This window comes from Tachyglossus aculeatus, chromosome 16 (assembly GCF_015852505.1).
Source record: "Tachyglossus aculeatus isolate mTacAcu1 chromosome 16, mTacAcu1.pri, whole genome shotgun sequence".
NCBI classification, from domain to species: Eukaryota; Metazoa; Chordata; class Mammalia; order Monotremata; family Tachyglossidae; genus Tachyglossus; species Tachyglossus aculeatus.
The window spans coordinates 30,725,403-30,744,021 of record NC_052081.1 but is presented as its reverse complement, the minus strand read 5'-3'; positions in this window follow the sequence as shown (position 1 = coordinate 30,744,021).

The window sequence follows — 18,619 nt, the reverse complement described above, 5'->3', positions numbered from 1 at the left end:
TGGACCAGCCTCTCAAACTGCATTGTGCCCACATGATCAGGAACAGTAGCAATTTCTGTTAGGCTGGAAGTAAAGAATATCGATATTAATCATGTCATAATAATGTCAGGAAAAGATGTTTAACTAGAGTGAGGGCAATGCAGGTAAACAAGGTAATGAATCATTGACTGGTAAAGGTTTGGAACAAACTATAAGGATACATTAATTTTAGTCATCTATTTTGTTGACTTGATTTTAGCTTCATTGTCTTCCCTTTCTTTTGAAATTCAGTCCTTAAGCTAATGTCATCCTCAGATATGAAATGACCAAGTCCTGGACTTTGGGCAAGTCACTTAGCTTCTCTGTGTCTCAGTTACCTCATCTGTAAAATGGGGATTAAGACTGTGAGCCCCACGTGGGACAATCTGCTAACCTTGTATCTACTCCAGTGCTTAGAACAGTGCTTGGCACATAGTAAGTGCTTAACAAACACCATTACTATTATTATTATTATTATTTTGTCAATTTTTTTGTAAAGCATGGACATTTTTAATGGGAATGAGTTTACAATGAGTTGGGCCTAATATAGATATATCCCTAGGGCCTTCCATTTCAAAGTCAGTAGATCCATACTATGAGCCTTGATTTTATGTTCACATACATACACCTAAATACATACACAGATACATATGTGTGTGTGTGTGTGTGTAGATCTGTCACCACGGAGCCTGAGATTCTACTCCAGCATATGGGTGTGACTAAAAATTCATCTTTTTGACTGACCCTGGGAATATGTAAAATTGTCCTTTGCTTTGATGATGTGTTTACTCCTTTTAGTACCTGTCTCTTATTGAATCTGTATCTTATCCCAGTCTTCTTGACTGCTCCGCTCACCTGCCTTGAGTACTGCAAACAAGGTTGCTCTGTCTGCTGCTGTTGTCATCAAGCAGTCTGTTGCTATACCCAATTTGAAACTATATCTGGAAAGTGCTTTATTTCATTCCCCTTCTTTGAACGTACCCCACTTTAGCAGCTATTTAAGTATCCTCTCGTCATCCAGTCTCCAGAAACGTATCTCATGTCTATCAACCCTACTGTATTGCACTCTCCCAAGTGCCTAGTACAGTGCTCGGCACACAGTAAGCACTCAATACATACTAGTGAATGATTGATTGATTGGATAGAATACTTCCAGGAAGCCAAATTTGGCAACAGCTCCATCTTGTTCTTTGAAATTTGTACTTGTGTGAGGATTTTCCTGGTGCCAGCAGGCATATGACTTTGGTTTTCTTCAAATTGATTGTCAGTCCATAGAATTGTGTTGGCTCTAAGGCACATTTCCTAATCATGTTTGTGACTTTTTACATTTGTGTCTCCAGAGCACAGGCATCAGTGTACAGCAGTTCCAAGATGACTATCTCAAGGAATATTGATGTTGATAGAAGCCTGTGATGTTAGAAGTTTCCCAGTTGACTGGAAACTTATCCTGACACTAACTATTAGGTCTTTTGATGAGAAGCAGCATAGTCTAGTGGAACAAGAATGGGCCTGGGAGCCTGGGTTCTACTCCCAGATCCTCCACTTGCCTGCTGCTTGACCGTGGACAAGTCACTGGACTTCTCTGTGCCTCAATTTCCTCATCTATAAAATGGGATTCAATGCCCATTCTCCCTCCTACTTTAACTGTGAGCCCCTGGTGGGACAGGGACTATGTCCTACATGATTAATTTGTACCTACCTCAGTGCTTTGAAGGATGGTTGGCATATAATCATTGTTTAACAAATACCACAGTTATTGAGACAGCAATAGTGGATAGAGCACGGGCCTGGGAATCAGAAGGTCATGGGTCCACCACTTGCCTGCTGGGTGGTCTTGGGCAAGTCAGTTCGTTTCTCTGTGCCTCAGTTACCTCATCTGTAAAATGGGAATTGAGACTGTGAGCCCCACTTGGAACAGGGATTGTGTCCAATCCAATTTGCTCATATCCACCCCAGCACTTAGTACAGTGCCTGCCACATAGTAAGCGCTTAACAAATACCACAATTATTATTATTATTATTGCCAATAGTAATAATTCTTATTACCCTCAAGCACTGCAGCATGGAATGGGTTGTACATGACTGGACCTTCTAGAATACCTACTTTATCCCATTGGTGATGGGCAAAAGTCAGACGAGGCACCTCCAACTCTGGAGTTGACGAGCTGTACCACTCTGGAGTCAACCAACGTAGGATCCCGAACTACTAATCTAGGCAGTCAGATGTAATTAGTAATTGCCGAATCCCAAGTTTACTAATAGCATCATATGCTTTTGTATGGTCAACTTATATAGTATAGAAACCTCGGTATTTTTCCCTCGATTCATTGTGCCACAGAGCTCATTTTTACTGTATTTTATTTTGGCCTAAAGCCATGTTGTGATTCTCAGACTGCATGGTTAATGCTCTTCTTCAGGAGGCTATCTGGAAGAACCCCAACTACAATATTGCAGGCAAGAAAAAGCTCTTAGGTGCCCTGGTGGTTTCTACATAGTCAGCTCTCATCTTTCTTCCTGAGAAGACTGATTATGGTGTTCCTCTTTGAAGCTGCATGACATTTCTTCAGCATTCCTTACATTATAAGAAATCCCATGTAGATGTCTAAATAGTAAAACCGTTCTGTACTTGGATACTTCTTCATCAAGGCATCATGAGATGCTTTGCCATTTTTCAGGACCTGATAGTAGTAATGATTTTCTCAAAAGTTAGAGCTAAGGCCATTCCTTAATATTGGGGATGTTCCAGTTAGGTCTCACACACCATGGAGGAAAAGGAAGGTCAAATGACTATTGGAATGTAGTTCCCATCTCCACAGGATTCCTTCCTTACCCAAGATGAGGGTGGAATCACCTGTTGTCCTTGGAGCAACTGCAAGTAGCGTGTGTTATTATTATTAATATATTAAGTGCTTACTTTGTGTCAAGCACTGTTCTAAGCACTGGGGTAGATACTAGTTAATCAGTTCAGACAAGTCCCTGCCTGACAAGGGTCTCACAGTCTAAGTGTATAAGATCCCTACAGCTTTTCAATGGTGAGTAAAACTCCTTTTCTGAAGGCATTAGTATAGTGGCAGTCAGTGTAGTCTTCACATTGTACTACTAGTTTCATATGTTTCTAGTTTCGAGAAGCAGCGTGGCTCAGTGGAAAGAGCGCAGGCTTTGGAGTCAGAGGTCATGGGTTCTAATCCCAGCTCTGCCTCTTATCAGCTGTGTGACTCTGGGCAAGTCAGTTAACTTCTCTGTGCCTCAGTTACCTCATCTGGAAAATGGGGATTAAGACTGTGAGCCCCATGTTGGACAACCTGGTTACCTTGTATCAGGTTGATTACCTGATTACCTTGTACCCTGTATGGGGGAGCCCAGCACTTTGAACAGTGCTTGGCACATAGTAAGCGGTTAACAAATACCTGTACATATGTACCTTACTTAAATCAGCATTTCGGGCCCAGGCTTCTGTAGCTCTTCCTTTTGCTATGATCTTGAGTAGGTTGATGCATTTCGGAAAGTACTGTTTTAATTGCTGTCATTTTTGGCAAACTGAGCTCAGTGGTGTCATCTTGTCATATCCATAGCTTTGGTCTTTATTTGGGAGTCTGTTTCTCAAGTATGTATCCATTTGCAGTTCACTATCCTAGCAAAGCTGGGGCTCATTGCTCCCAAAGAGCTTCTCTTGAATATAGTCATATATTTGTCGTGGTGGTTTAGATGTTGCCAGTGAATTTTATGAATTTCCTCACCACAGACCTCTGGGGCAGTCGGGACCATTGTACCCATTTTACAACTAAGAAAGCTGAGGCAGTCAATTATATTTGTTAAGCACTTACTCTGTGCAAAGTACTGTACTAAGCACTTGGGAGAGTACCAAAGCTTTAGTAAACATGGAGATTAGTGAAGTGATTCCAGCAGTAAAATCAGAATTAAGCATACCTCAAAGAAGGCACTTGTGTAGATTTTATATTTTCCTCACATATTCCTTTAAAAATGCAATGAGAGTATCAGTGAAGGGTAAAGCCTTCCATAGAGTTCTGGCGTTGTTCCTCTTTGAGTGGGAAAACCTAACTGAGGAACAGCTTTTCATCTGGATATGTCCCTAGGACATCTGGAAACCAATCACGGGTAACAAGCCATGTGCCTAGATTGGGGAAGGAAACAGGACAGGGTAAGCCATGAGTCTAGGGCCAGACTTGTGCAAATCTGACCCTTGGAGACAAAAAAAAAAAAAAGCTTGTTAAATTAGAAACATTTAACTTGGCGGGCAATCTCACCAAAAATATCATAAAAGGGAAAAAGTTAACAAGTGGCTAAGAGGTGCACAACAGGAGGGTAAGATGGGCTCGCTGCAGTTGAATTTCTAAGCATCATAGGAGAGAAAGCGAGAAATGGATCAGGAGACTTTTTCAAAGGGTTTCTCTTTCCTTCTCCTCCTCTCTCTCTCTCTCCCCCATGCTGAAAGTGGAAAATAGAAGACAAAATCAAGTCAGGAAATTGGTTGATTTGGTAGGGAACCAGCCAGATGATTGGCTTTGATGTCAGGTGGCTTGGAATTCAGGCACTTGGAAAGCAAAGCGGTGTGCACGAACGGCAGTAGCGGCAAGCAAAGTGAATTTAACACATTTAATTAAATTGGGATTTAGGGTGAGTCCTGAGCGCCTTAAAAATGAAATGTTAAGAATGGCTAAATTTGGAGCCAAGAGGAAGAGATTGACCAAACAAAGAACAGGGAATTAAACATTCTGATTTATCAGGGTTGGCTCATTGGCTTCAGGTTGCAAAAGACTTGGCCAAAGCCAATGATGTGCTCAAAAAGCACACAGTTAACTTTAGAGAGTGCTGGTCAGAGATGGAATTTTTTGCAGGGCTTGTGTCTACTCCCCTCAGCCAGTCCTGAAGTAGCACTTTCTAGGGATTTGATAAATGGGTAAGTGGGTTCACTTGGGACCTGTGAATCCCTTTAATCTCTATTGATATGGTTTCCATGCCTCTAACATTCCATTTTTCCATCCATCATAGCCTAAAACCTTCGCCACCTACAAAATCCAAGGAAATTATCTCTCTCCTCACTTAAATCATGGGATGAACCATGTAGCCAAGTGATAACAGAGCAATAATTGGCTGACATCGAAGTAATGGTATTCAGTGAGCACCTACTGAGTGAGGCCTTGTTCTGTGTGCTTAGGTAAGGACAACAGGAACACAAGCACAAGGAGTTCTCCTTAAATAGACAACATATATATGCCAACAGAAGCAGCAGAGCTCAGGGGACCGAGCATAGGCCTGGGAGCCAGAAGGACCTGGGTTCTAATCCCAGCTCCGCCCCTTGTCTGCTCTGTGACCTTGGGCAGTCACTCAACTTCTCTGTGCCTCAGTTACCTTATCTGTAAAACGCAAGACTGTGAGCCCCATGTGGGACATGGACTGCATCCAATCCGATGAGCTTGTATCTACTCCAGCGCTTAGTACAGTGCCTGGAATATAGTAAACCTTTAAGAAGTACCATTAAAAAAAAAGTCCTGCGGGGATCATTTGATCAGCCATTCTGTTTCTGCTGGGCTGCCATGAGTAGTTGGGTTCCATCACACCCCTCCCCAGTCTGGAGGAACTCTTTAGGATCCCACTTTACTGTGAGGTGATGGGAGAAGACTTGATGGTGGCAGTGGTAGTGGAAGAACAACAGCAGGAAGATGGAAGGGTGAAGGAGAGGCTGCCCACCCTCTACCCTTCAGTTGTAGCAGTAATCACTACAACTGCTACTGCCCTGATGACAAGCTCTTCTCAGGCTGTTTCCTGGAGGTTTCCAGCATGAGGTGGAAACCTCCAGAAAATGGCCCAGTCAGCATCTGTGTTAAGACATTGCAGTCACGGTCCCAAAACTAGAGCCCACAGGGCACCATTCAATCCAAGTCAACCAGTGCCACTGCCTTTCACCAAGAAGCTGCAGTTTATGCAACCTCAGTGGGGGCAGAGACACTGCCAGCTGTGGTTCAGGTGGCAGAAATGGTCTCTCCCTCTCTTTCTCTGTACCCTTTCCCTTCAATCCCCCTTCTCTGTGTGGGCAGGGAATGGGTCTACTATATATACCTTCTAGACTGTGAGCCCATTCTTGGGTAGGGACCGTCTCTATATCATCATCATCATCATCAATCGTATTTATTGAGCGCTTACTGTGTGCAGAGCACTGTACTAAGCGCTTGGGAAGTACAGGTTGGTAACATATAGAGACAGTCCCTACCCAGCGGGCTCACAGTCTAAAAGGGGGAGACAGAGAACAAAACCAAACATACTAACAAAATAAAATAAATAGAATAGATATGTACAAGTAAAATAAATAAATAAATAAATAAATAGAGTAATAAATATGTACAAACATATATACATATATACAGGTGCTGTGGGGAAGGGAAGGAGGTAAGATGTTGCCAACTTGTACTTCCCAAGTGCTTAGTACAGTGCTCTGCACACAGTAAGTGCTCAATAAATACGATTGAATAAATACGATTGAATGAATATTGTACTCTCCCAAGCACTTAATACAGAACTCTGCATATAGTAAATGCTCAATGAATAGGATTGATTAATTGATTGGTTCTAGGGCCCATTCTCTTAGTCTCCTCATCCTCTATGTCTCTTCTCTCTGCCTCCCCTCTCCTATTTCCTTCTCTTCTGTGTCTGCCCCCCTTCTTCTCTCCCATCACCTATTCCCCCTTTTCTCTTTCTCCCTTTCACGTGTCTCCTTCTCCATGTCCACCTTTTCAGTCCCAACCCTGGGTTTCCCTCCAGATAAGGTCATTTTATCCTAGATGGGAGTCAGGTTGGGCCCTGCTTCTGATTCTGGCTTCAGGTGATGCCACTTGGACATTGTGACTTTCAGTTTTTGTGATTTGAATCTTCATTTTGTTGTTCTGATCCAATAACCTGAATGAAATTCAAGTATCACAAAGATCCCCTCAACCCCAGAAGCCAATCATTTTTCAGGACGATTAAGAGAAGAATGCTGCTTCATTCCTATCCTGAACTAAATACATGGAAACCAGCAAATTGTGTGTTCTTATTTTCTAGTCTGATCTAACTATAGATGTTGGATTTTTTTTTCGGAAAGTTTTCCCCAGTGTGTGGACACATGCTGGTCCCATCATAGACCCATTCGATTGGAAACTCGGGCCTTGCGTTCTCCTATTGAACTCTCCCAAGTGCCTGGTGCAGTGTTCTACCCATAATAAATGCTCAATAAATACCATTGATTGATTGATTGATTGATTGGAAACCTCTTGAGATCAGGGACTATGCTTCTATTGTATTCCTCCAAATGCCTGCACTCGGTGAGAGTCAGGATGTGACTGTGATTAGTGCCGCTTCCTATGCTGTTCCTTCCAAGCCTGTGTTTCTGTCTCTTCTGCCCTGCTTGGCAGTCAAAGAGGTCTTGGTAGGGATGAGGTCCTCCCAGGAGTGGTGACTTACTCTCCTCCAGCACCCTGGCTAGATTCCCCTTCCCTATGCCTCTACCTATTTCTGTGCCACACCACCCAAATGAACAGCAGTGACAACAGGAGACTGGATCTTGCAGTGACTGGACTTGATCCCTTCCTGCCTCCTACGCATCCTAGTGCCAGTTCTTTCATGACAGCAGGATCATTGGATGTACGGGAAGAGGGAGGGAAGGAGGAAGGATTAGAGGAAGGGAAGGAAGGAGGGAGCACCATTGTCTCTCACTTGTCATCCTTTGGCATGGCTGGACTGATTTGATCCAGTTCTTTAGAAGATAGATTACTTCCTATGAATGTCACCACCTTCCTGAGACATTTTAAGCTTAGTCTTAAGATTGTACCTAGAACAGCATCTGGACTTTAAATGCCCATCTTAATTGTCGTGATCACAGGACACAATGTAATTTAGAAAGATCATGATGCGTGGGATTTTAAAGCCTGCTCCAAGATTGTATCTGTGTCGGTTCTGAAGTTCATTTTAAATTGTATCTTCTTTTCCCAACAAACTTTTTCCAGATAATTTGTTATTGGTGGCAACTGTACCGCAGTGTGATTCTAATCAGTCAAATGCATTCAGTGTTGTTAAACACTGAAAGATATATTAATCGTAGTTTTGCATATAATATGGAGATAAGTACCCTTCCCTGAGGAATTGCAATTTTGTGGTTTCTAATGATGGTGAGATTACATTATCTGGATCACTTAGGCTGAGGGTGGCATTCAGAGTGTTCAGAGCCATTATAGGATATTTAATATAGCCTTTCAACAAGTAGGGTTAGAAACTGGGAGTTAGAATGTCGGTTTCTTATTTTTGCTTAAATAAGTGACCACTGCTTCTCTCTGATTCAAGTGTCAGTTTCAAGTTTTGTTCTCTCAAAACTCACAAGCCTTCTACAGCATGAATATAATACTTTTTGGACTGTTCTTTCAGTTATTTAAAGATAATGTATGTGGAAGTGGTTTGTTGAATTCTGATAAACCAATAAGCGCCTAGTACAGTGCTCTGCACACAGTAAGCGCTCAATAAATACGATTGATGATTTATTTTAAAATGTTCATTTTGGTTGTCTTTGACATTCTTTTATGTAGCTGCAATATAAGGCTGTACCACAATTGTCATCTTCTGAGCTCATATGTTATTTAATGTTTTTTAAAAAGTGTGATATTAAAACATGCTGCCTTTGGATGGTTGACCTAACCCTACTCCTGTCCCTAATTGAGGCCCTTTCCAAAGTCTTTAGTTCTGAGGGAAAACCTATACACAAACACACACACACCCCCTGCTGCACTTTTCACTACTCTGGCAGTGTTTATCGCAATTGTTTCTACTCATGATGAATTTGATGTTGAATCACAGGTAAGGTGAATTTCCCTGGGAAGGATCACGTTGAAGGTTGTTTTTGAGCTTTACTGAGGCCCAGCGGAAGAACAAATATAAATCAGGTATAGGAACAGAGCACTTCATGACTTGGGTTAGCCTGGAAATCAGGATGAACTTCTTGACTGGAATACTGCTTGCTACCAAGAGACAAAATAAAATTTCCTTCATTGGAAGTCTGAGTAGGATAGACAATCATCCTTAGATTCTGACCTGTGAGGTGGACTCTTGAGGTTCTTTTCACTCATCTCTTCTTTCATGACAATTTTATTTGTTTTCTTCATATTTGTCAGTTGAAAAAGCCAAGAAGCATAGATTAGATGAGTTTCCCAAGGATCTACACCTGCATTAAAGAAATAGTGAGCTAAAAGAATACCAGCTTCAAGCAGCCACCACAATCACTACTATTACCTAGATAAATGTTCATTGATTATTTATTCTGATTTATTAGGATGAAGAAGTAGGGGTGGGCTCAAGGAATAATTCCAGGCTAAACTCTGAAATCCCGCTTCCATCTTGTTCAACAAGAGGAAGTGGCGTAGAGAGCAGAGAGGAAATGGTAATCAATTAGCTGAGACTGCTTTTAAAGGGAATTTTTGTTTTAGCTGCCTAATTTGGCCCCCCAAATTCCCTCCCATCTTAATAGGCAGCCCCAAAACTTCAGAAGGTTTTCCTCGTTTGAATTTGTACTCACTGAGCCTTCAAAGCTTATATTTCAAAACCTACAGCACACTAAACGTGCAACTTTTGTTCAAATTTCAAGGATTTTGATAGCCCAAGTGAATAGACACTGCCTATTGATTTTTCCCTTACAATGACTCTTGGATAACCTATTTTCTCATTTATTTTTAACGACAGCTCATGAGATTTTACAGCAATTCTGCCCAACCTCCTAATATCAAAATCCCTCCTTGACCCTGAAAATTGTAATTCTGCTATAGATCACAGCTGCTGAATATTACCTTTTACTAAGCTGGTTAAATAAAATATGTCCAAATCACTAGATCCCACAGGCAGTGGACTGAAATTCTAATGAAACAGGGTCTGTATTTTCCAGGGCACGGAAAAGCACAGCATCTCAGAGTCCGCACCAAAGTATAGGAATCCAGGGCATTGGTTCGGGTTTGGAATTTAAGGAGGCGAGGAAAAAATAAAGCTAACCATGCTGCTCTTCAATGCTTTTCTTGTAAAACTTTTACAAGGGTATTGGGCTCTTTGATGTGTTCTACACAATAAAATACTGTGCAATTCTGCAGTAAAGTGGCTAGGGTTTTGCAGGGAGTTATGGATTGGGAGCTTGATGTGGAGCAGGTTCAAAATTAAAAAAAAGTTTTCCACTTCAGTTTCATCAGGCTACACTCCCCAAGGTGTGAGAAATGGAGAAAACTGAATTTGGTTACACAACAAATCAACACCTTACCCCAGGCACCCATATTCCTGGTTCAGCGGTGGATCAGATGGGGGCAACAGCAAATGGGATTTAGAATTGGGAAGACCTGGTTTGATTTAGTAGAGACTCAATTTTCTGAATTCATGGAATTTAATTAGTTTAGGAATAATTAATTGAGTTTGACTCTATCAAACAGAACTATCCCTAATTTAGTTATCCTGACGTCTTTCTAATTGCTCAAACTAGTTTCAGTTCTGATTGCCTGTTATTCAGATAACTAATTTAGTAGTATTTATTGAATGCCTACCATGTGCAGAGAACTGTAATAGGTGGTTGGGAGCATACAGAGAAGCAGCGTGGCTCAGTGGAAAGAGCACGGGCCTTGGAGTCAGAGGTCATGGGTTCAAATGCCGGCTCTGCCAATTGTCAGCTGTGTGACTTTGGGCAAGTCACTCAACTTCTCTGTGCTTCAGTTACCTCATCTGTAAAATGGGGATGAAGACTGTGAGCCCCCTATGGGACAACCTGATCACCTTGTAACCTCCCCAGCGCTTAGGACAGTGCTTTGCACATAGTAAGTGCTTAATAAAATGCCATCATTACAGGAGGAGAAAAATACAAGATTCCTGCCCTTAAGGACCCAAAAATCTTGAGGGAGAGAAGCAACATAAATTGTATGTATTCAATGAGAGTAGAAGGAAAAATATTATTACATTGGTAGTGGTAAGAGTGTGAAAAAATATGTAAGCTTCTTGTGGGCAAGGAGTCTGCCAACTCTATTATATTGTACTCTTCCAAGTGTTTAGTACTGTGCCCTGAACACAATAAGGCCTCAACAAATACCTCTGATTGATTGATATATACACAAGTGATAGGGGAGCTGTTGGGATCATGGAAATCATTGGGGAATGCCCTCCCGCCCCCAGAATGAATACATTTTCAGGAAAACATGAAAGTTAGGGAGATGTGATCTGATGTATTTTAAGAGGAAGAGAGTTCTGGGGAGGAGGGAGGATATGAATAATAGGTTCAGAGACTCGGGATCAGAGCCCAGTAAGAATCCTGGCCTGGTTCAGATAATCAGATCTCTATTGGTCATTGACCTTAGCGCCTAATTGGTTCCCTTTAGAGATCACCAAGTATCTCAGTTTCCCCTCATCTCCAAATGAGCTACAGAAATTTTGGCCAAAGGAACAAGATTCCAACAGAGAGAGTTAGGCCTCCAGTCAGCCTGCATTGACTATTCAGGGACTTTGATTTTTGGGAAATCATTTTATCTCACTAGAAAAGATGAAGGATTAGGTCGACCTCGCAAGTCTAAGTATATTTCAAAGCTGATGCTGACCATGCCTATTTTCAATATGGATTGATTCTTGGATGTTCTTATTCGTTAATGAACAGAATGTTTTGTGGCTGATTTTGCAGAAATAAGAGCTCCTTGAGCAGAGCCATTGATACCCGTTTGAAACACAAGAGATGCAAACACCTCCACCTTGAGCCTTTGGAACACTGCTGCTGAGTTTTCCACTCTCCCTCTCCAGTGTGTGAGAGCTCCAGACCCTCCCCCTTCAATAGCACTAGGAAAAAGTTGGCAGTTTAACAAAGTAGCGTATTGGAGCTTATGTTGGAAATCTAATGTCAGAACATCGTAGAGTTGGATCATGAGTGGTTTCCAACCACCCAGGTTGAAGGCACTATTAAAGGATGCAACTTTCAAGAGGCCTACCTAGATCAAAGCTATGATTTTTACTTTCAGATAATTCTTACGCCCCCAATAACCGACTGAGTTCCAAGAACTCCATTGGGGGAACTTATACTCTTTCTAAATGAGAGCCCCTCAAATCGGCTGGCCGGAACCAATTTTCCCAATCTTAAACTGAATTATTGGGCCCAGGGGAAGGAAGATCTGCAGCTAAATTGCACACATTTGGGGTCAAAGCTGTTGTTATGGCTGTGTTGAACTAATACAAGCAAAGCCCGAATGAAGGCTGTCTTGTTTGTTCAAAGCAAAATGGTTCTTTTGGAATCAGGCTCAAAGAGTAGACCACACATGATTAATTACTGAAAGGAGCAATGATGTGGCTCAACCGTCCATCCACCATTGAGAGCCAGATAGGTAAGTACAGTGACTGGTTGTGGGCAGGGAATGTGTTATATTGTACTCTCCCAAGTGCTTAGTACAGTGTTCTGCCCACAGTAAGTGCTCAATAAATATGATTGACTACCTGACAGTGGTTTGAACATGGGTATGAGAGTGCCCCAGCTGCTCCATTACCACTGGACTCTCGCCAATAAGATTTCCCATCATTACCTGCCCCAGCCTGGGCAGGATAACTAACCAGCAGCATCATGAGACTGCCTCAACTTTTAGAATGTTAGAAAGACCATGGTTGGGGCTGGGCCTGAGATGTTGGGCTGTTGGACTCTGACCCATGAAGAGCTGGAAACACTGCTCCTCTAGCCACAGTACCCTATTGCTCTTTGGATGTTTGTCATCATCCTCATCTTTTATGTCGTTTTGTGATTTTATTGTTTCATCTTTCCTTCTGCATCTTTTGCCAACCTTCTCTCCCAACTTTATTTTTAGACTGTGAACCCCTCTTAGATCACAGGGCAAGAGGAAACATATACTTCTCACCCTTGTATTTTTTCCTCAGTGTTTAGTACAGTGCTTTACACACACAGGTTCTTACTACTACTACTAGCACTACAATTATTACTTCAGAGTTGCAGCTCTGCCTTGTCATGATATGGCTGTTCAGTGCCTCCAATCCCACTGAGCCCCACTTCTGAAGCATGGAGCAGAGGCAGCAGGTTGCCCACAGATGGATAACCTTAGCTTCAGTTCCCTCACGCCATGCACCGATAGGTGAGTAATGTCAAATGTGGGCAGATTCCCCTGGCTGCAGCCACATGGTCTTACAGAGCTCTCCACCATTGGGGTTCCAGGGTCTGAGGGTCCATGCTGAGGCCTCAGTGCCTCCTTCCTCCCTCCCCACCTACCATCCTTGGGAGGAGACCTGCCCGGTGAGATCATTATGGACAGGACCTCCTGAAACAACCATTCAGGCCCTGGGGAGGTTGTATCTGTTCTGACCAGATTAGGCCCTGACTGAAGCAGTGAGAAGCCCAAGAACTTTTCCCTCCAGTAGTTACAGACACTGCTTTTTTGTTGCTGTTTTTACCAACTTTGCCCAGTCATTTTTCTCCCTATGAGTCTGTCCCTTTTTTTTAATGGTATATAGTAAGCACTGGGGTAGATACAAGATAATCAGGTTGGACACAGTCCGTGTCCCACATGGGGCTCAAGGTCTTAGTAAGAGGGAGCACAGGTATTGAATCCCCATTTTACAGATGAAGTAACTGAGGCACAGAGATGTGAAGTGATTTGCTCAAGGTCACACAGCAGACAAGCAGCAGAGCTGGGCTTAAAACCCAAGTCCTCTGACTCCCAGGACTGTGCTCTTTCCACTAGGCCACACTGCTTCTCTACTTTATCTCCCAAATGGTTAGCCCAATGTTCTGCACACAGCAAATGATCGATAAATTCTCAATAAACACAACTGATGGACTGATGGAGGATTGAATGGATTTTTCCTTAAACGGATCTGCCAGCAAGACATGCAGAATTAACTAAGATACGGACCATGGACATAGGAAGCAATTTAGGAAGATGTACACAGGGCAAGTTTCACTGCACTCACTTCCCATCAAATACATATACAAGTTTCTAAAAGGTTTCAATCGCTTTAAAATTGCACATGATTGCTTTCAGCTTCCAAAATGCTTTCATCTTTGGAAACAAAAAAAGACCAAAAAACCATGGCTCTCTCAAGTTTTGAAAGCCCAGTGAATTCAATCTAATATAGAGTGGGCTTTAGGATCCCAGAGGAGAGCTGCAGACTGAGAGGTAACTGAGGGGTGGCCCGTTGAAGGTGTATTTCTTCTAAGTTCTCCCACCAGCCAGTTTTGACCGCAAAATGTTCGATGATCGGGGATGGCTTCTCACTCCTGCAGACTGGTTTTTATTTTTAAACGGATGCTATCCTTGGAGAGGGGTAATCCTGAGAAGATGATACCAGGACTAATGGAGAACAGATTACCTTTCATGTGTTTTTTCATGTTTAAGGTTTCTTTGTTATTATCTCTGGAGCAAGCCTCCGTACACTTCTGGGTTGAAAATCAAAATGTGCCTTAAAGCAATACTATTTTAATAAGCATCATATGTCTTCAATGAGATAAAAGTATTATACTGTGTTTTGATATTGGACTTTAGTTAAAACCTCATTAAAAAGGAGCATTTTCTCTCCAGTATTGTGGGGTGGGGGTGCAGTGGAATTTTTAATTCAGGTGGAAGAATACAAGTTTAGGTCAATTATGCTCATTAAATGCCACAAACGGGGAAATTGCTATTAAATGGGCCTTATTGTTTGTTGCTCTCACTGCTTGCTATTGATCAGAAAGAGTAGCTAATGACCCGATTCTCTGAAGAAGGCTGAGAATCACAAATCTGAAGAAATATCTGAATATCTTAAATCCTTGGAGGAGGCGGTCTGGCCTATTGTCTTTGTCATGCACTCTGGTCAGATTTCTCATACTCCCTCTTGGTTAAGCCTGTAAAACCAAAGGGAGAGTTGCAGGAGGTGCCCACCCTTTTCTGCCACCTTCACCCCAGACCATGAGGTGTCAAGGGGCCCGAGTTATAAAAGGAAAATCACTTTTTAAAAGAGAAATTGAAATTGGGTTTGGACGGCTTAGGAGTCCAAGCCTTGGGCCCGTCGTTCGTTCTACCGGTCCCCAACCTGCTCCCGAGACAAACGATGGCAGCTCCTGCAGCTGCCTCCCGATGTCATCCCTCGAAGCCCTCGGGCCAGAGGCGCCTGGCCCCTGGGACTTATTCTTAGAATGGACGTCGTGGCCGACTAAATCCTCCTGCTCTCCCCAGTTCACCACACTCACCCAGCCTGCAGCTCTCTTCCCAGACGGATAGTCCATGGAATGAAGACTATTCCCAGGTCTGACCCTGGCAGAGCCATCGATGATTGGCATGCGAGCCTGTCCCTGTGCTCCTTGGGGAGTGCAAGAGGGGTCTCCACTTCGAAGGAAGTTATTTAGTTTTCTTCCCATTTTCAAGTATTTAACTTGGCAAATTAGCCTGGGAAGCAGCCTGGCCTAGTGGAAAGAGCAAGGACCTGGGAATCAGAGGACCTGGGTTCTCATCCCAGCTCGGCCACTTGTCTGCTCTGTGACCTTGGGCAAGTCACTTCACTTCTCTGAGCCTCACGTTCCTCATCTGAGAAATGGGGATTAAATCCAACTCCCTCCAATTTAGACTGAGGACCCCATGTAGGACAGGGACTCGATCCAACCTGATTATCTTATACCTACCTCAGCGCTTAGTAAAGTGTTTGGCACACTGTAAGAGCTTAATTAGTATCATAATTATTAAATCAGTTCTCAGTCTACTTTTATCTCAGCAGCCTCCCAGGATAGCAAAATAATCCCAGCCACGTCCTTTACATCTTGCCAAATTGTTACTTGCCATGGGCAAGCTGAGTGACCACTGGCAAGGTGGGCTTAGGATCAGAACGCAAAGGGCTCTCAGTTCCGATGACCAGAGATTATGACAGGAGTCATGGAGGAGGGGGCAAAGTGTGTGACTTGGTAGGGGCCACCCGTGGCACCTCATCCGGTGAACGGTAGCTCATAGAGAAGCAGTGTGGCTCAGTGGAAAGAGCATGGAGTCAGAGGTCATGGGTTCAAATCCCTGCTCTGCCAATTGTCATCTGTGTGACTTTGGGCAAGTCAGCAGTGTTGCTCAGTGGAAAGAGCATGGGCTTTGGAGTCAGAGGTCATAGGATCAAATCCCGGCTCCACCAATTGTCAGCTGTGTGACTTTGGGCAAGTCACTTAACTTCTCTGGGCCTCGGTTACCTCATCTGTAAAATGGGGATTAAGACTGTGAGTCCCCCGTGGGACAACCCGATCATCTTGTAACCTCCCCAGTGCTTAGAACAATGCTTTGCCCATAGTAAGTGCTTAATAAATGCCATTATTATTATTATCACTTCTAGTTCCTGGCTGCCTGGGGACAGATTGGCCATATAAATAGGCATGAAGAGAGAGAGAGGAGATGGCAGAGGAAAAAGGACAAGGAGAAAGGGAAGAAGAAATAGACTGCCATCAGGGGAAGGACTGAAGGAGAAGGAAGGCTGGGAAAGGAAGTTCACTGAGTAGAGAAGACGGGGGTGGGGAGGGTGTAGGGTGACTGTGAAGAGGGAAGTAGGGCAATGGGAGGAATCTGACCCCCGTTGCTTTTATCTGCATCCCCCTTCCCCCTGCTCCAGCTATGTTCCTGTTTCGCCAATATCACGCAGCAAAGCAATGACACTTCCCTCTGATCAGCTCCTCTCTGATGAAACCCTCTCCCCAGCACCATTGGCTGCATTTCAGCATCTCAGTCTCGGTGTCTCTCTCTTCTATGCACAGACCAGATACGGCTCCGTTTACAGGCCGCCCGGGTCAGCAGCCTTGCTGCCTACCCTGCATGTAGATTCAGGCCAACCTTCCCTTTGAATGTTTTGAATCCAAAGCATGAACTCAGTATGAAATATTAAAATGCCAGAGGTATCATCCACCTTTAGAAAAATGTCAGTGTGAGTGAGGTAGTTTTTGGCAGGGTGGGAGGTTTCCATTGGGTAGCCATTTCAGACTATACTAGATTAAGGGGTCGGGGGGGAACATTATGCATTTTAAGAGAAAGGCCTTTGAAGAACTCTCTAAACCTCTATCTTTTTCTAATTTGCCCATATCCTGCCTTTCTGATCTCTCCTTTAGGTTCTGCTGCTGCCAAAGGAGTGGAAGGCTGTGAGAGACCTCTGAGTGATGATTTAAAATGGAGGTGGGCCCCGATTAGTAACACAGACTCCCCTAGGGGCTCCTGGGGAGCCCATGTCTGTGAGACGCAGACCCCAGAGATGCAGCCTGGATCAAGGTCTCTGAAGGGAGAAGGCTCCTGGGAAGGTCTTGTGCCCGGGATTTTGACCTGCCCAGAACACTTGGGGCCTGAGGACTCACCAAGGAACCCTGGCGAGATGATGATGAGTGCGGCCCTCCCAGGAACCTTTATCAATCAATAATATTTATTGAGCCCTTACTCTGTGCAAAGCACTGTGTGCTTAGTGCTATAGAGAGTACAATAGAGTTAATATTGCCCTTACAGTCTAGTAGAAGAGGCAGACACAAAAATAAATTACATATAGGGCGAAAGAACAAAGTTTAAAGATAAGAACATGCATGAAAGCTGAGGCCCAGAGCAGTTAAGTTACTTCCCTAAGGTAACACTGCAGGCAAGTGGCAGAGCTGGGATTAGGACCTAGGTTCTCTCACTCCCAGGTCTGCTTTTTTCCTATAGGCCGTGCTGCTTTTCAGTCCCTGGCCCCTGCACGCAGAGCATGCCAGGAATGGGAACCCTCAGCGGAGGTGATATGAAGCGATAGAGAGTTCCAGGCAGGGGAGAGACAAGAAAGAGGCCCAAGAGTAGATTGACTTAATAGAGGAAAAGCCTTGATGCTGATACATAGGGGAGGACTGCTGATAGATAGCCTTAAAACCAAAGTTTGGAGACTTTGCTTGAGAAGGAGGGAGATGGTTAGCCATTGGAGATCTTTGTGGACTAGAGGGAGGCTTGCCAAACCAAACCCTCTAAACAGTAAACTCATTGTAGGCAGGGAACGTATCTACCAACTCTGTTATACTGTAGTCTCCCAAGCACTTAGTACAGTGTTCTGCACATTGTAAGTGCTCAATAAACACCAATGATTGATTGACGGATAGATGGATGTTTCAGCTCTGTCTCCCCCTTCTAGACTGTGAACCCACTGTTGGGTAGGGACTGTCTCTATATGTTGCCAACTTGTACTTCCCAAGCGTGTAGTACAGTGCTCTGCACACAGTAAGCGCTCAATAAATACGATTGATTGATTGAAGATGATCCAGACAGAAGCGAGGAGTAGAGACTGGAGAGGGGTGAAAGCTGGAAGTCCAGAATCCAGTGAAGAATCTGATACAGTATTTTAATCATAAAAATCATACAAGCTTGAACTGGTTGGGAGAAGAAGGTGTGAATTTGAGAAATATTTTGGAGGATTTAGCAGATGTTTGAATGTGAGGGAGGGTAAATGGTGAGGACACCAAGGTTCTGGCCTTCTGGGACAGGAAGAAAGTGTTATCAGAAGTGGGAAAGTAAGAAGAGTGGCTTTAGGAAGGAGGATGAGATGTTTTAAATACATTGACTTTAAGATACCTGCAAGACAGCCAAGGCACGATACCTTGGAAAGCAAGAGAAAATGT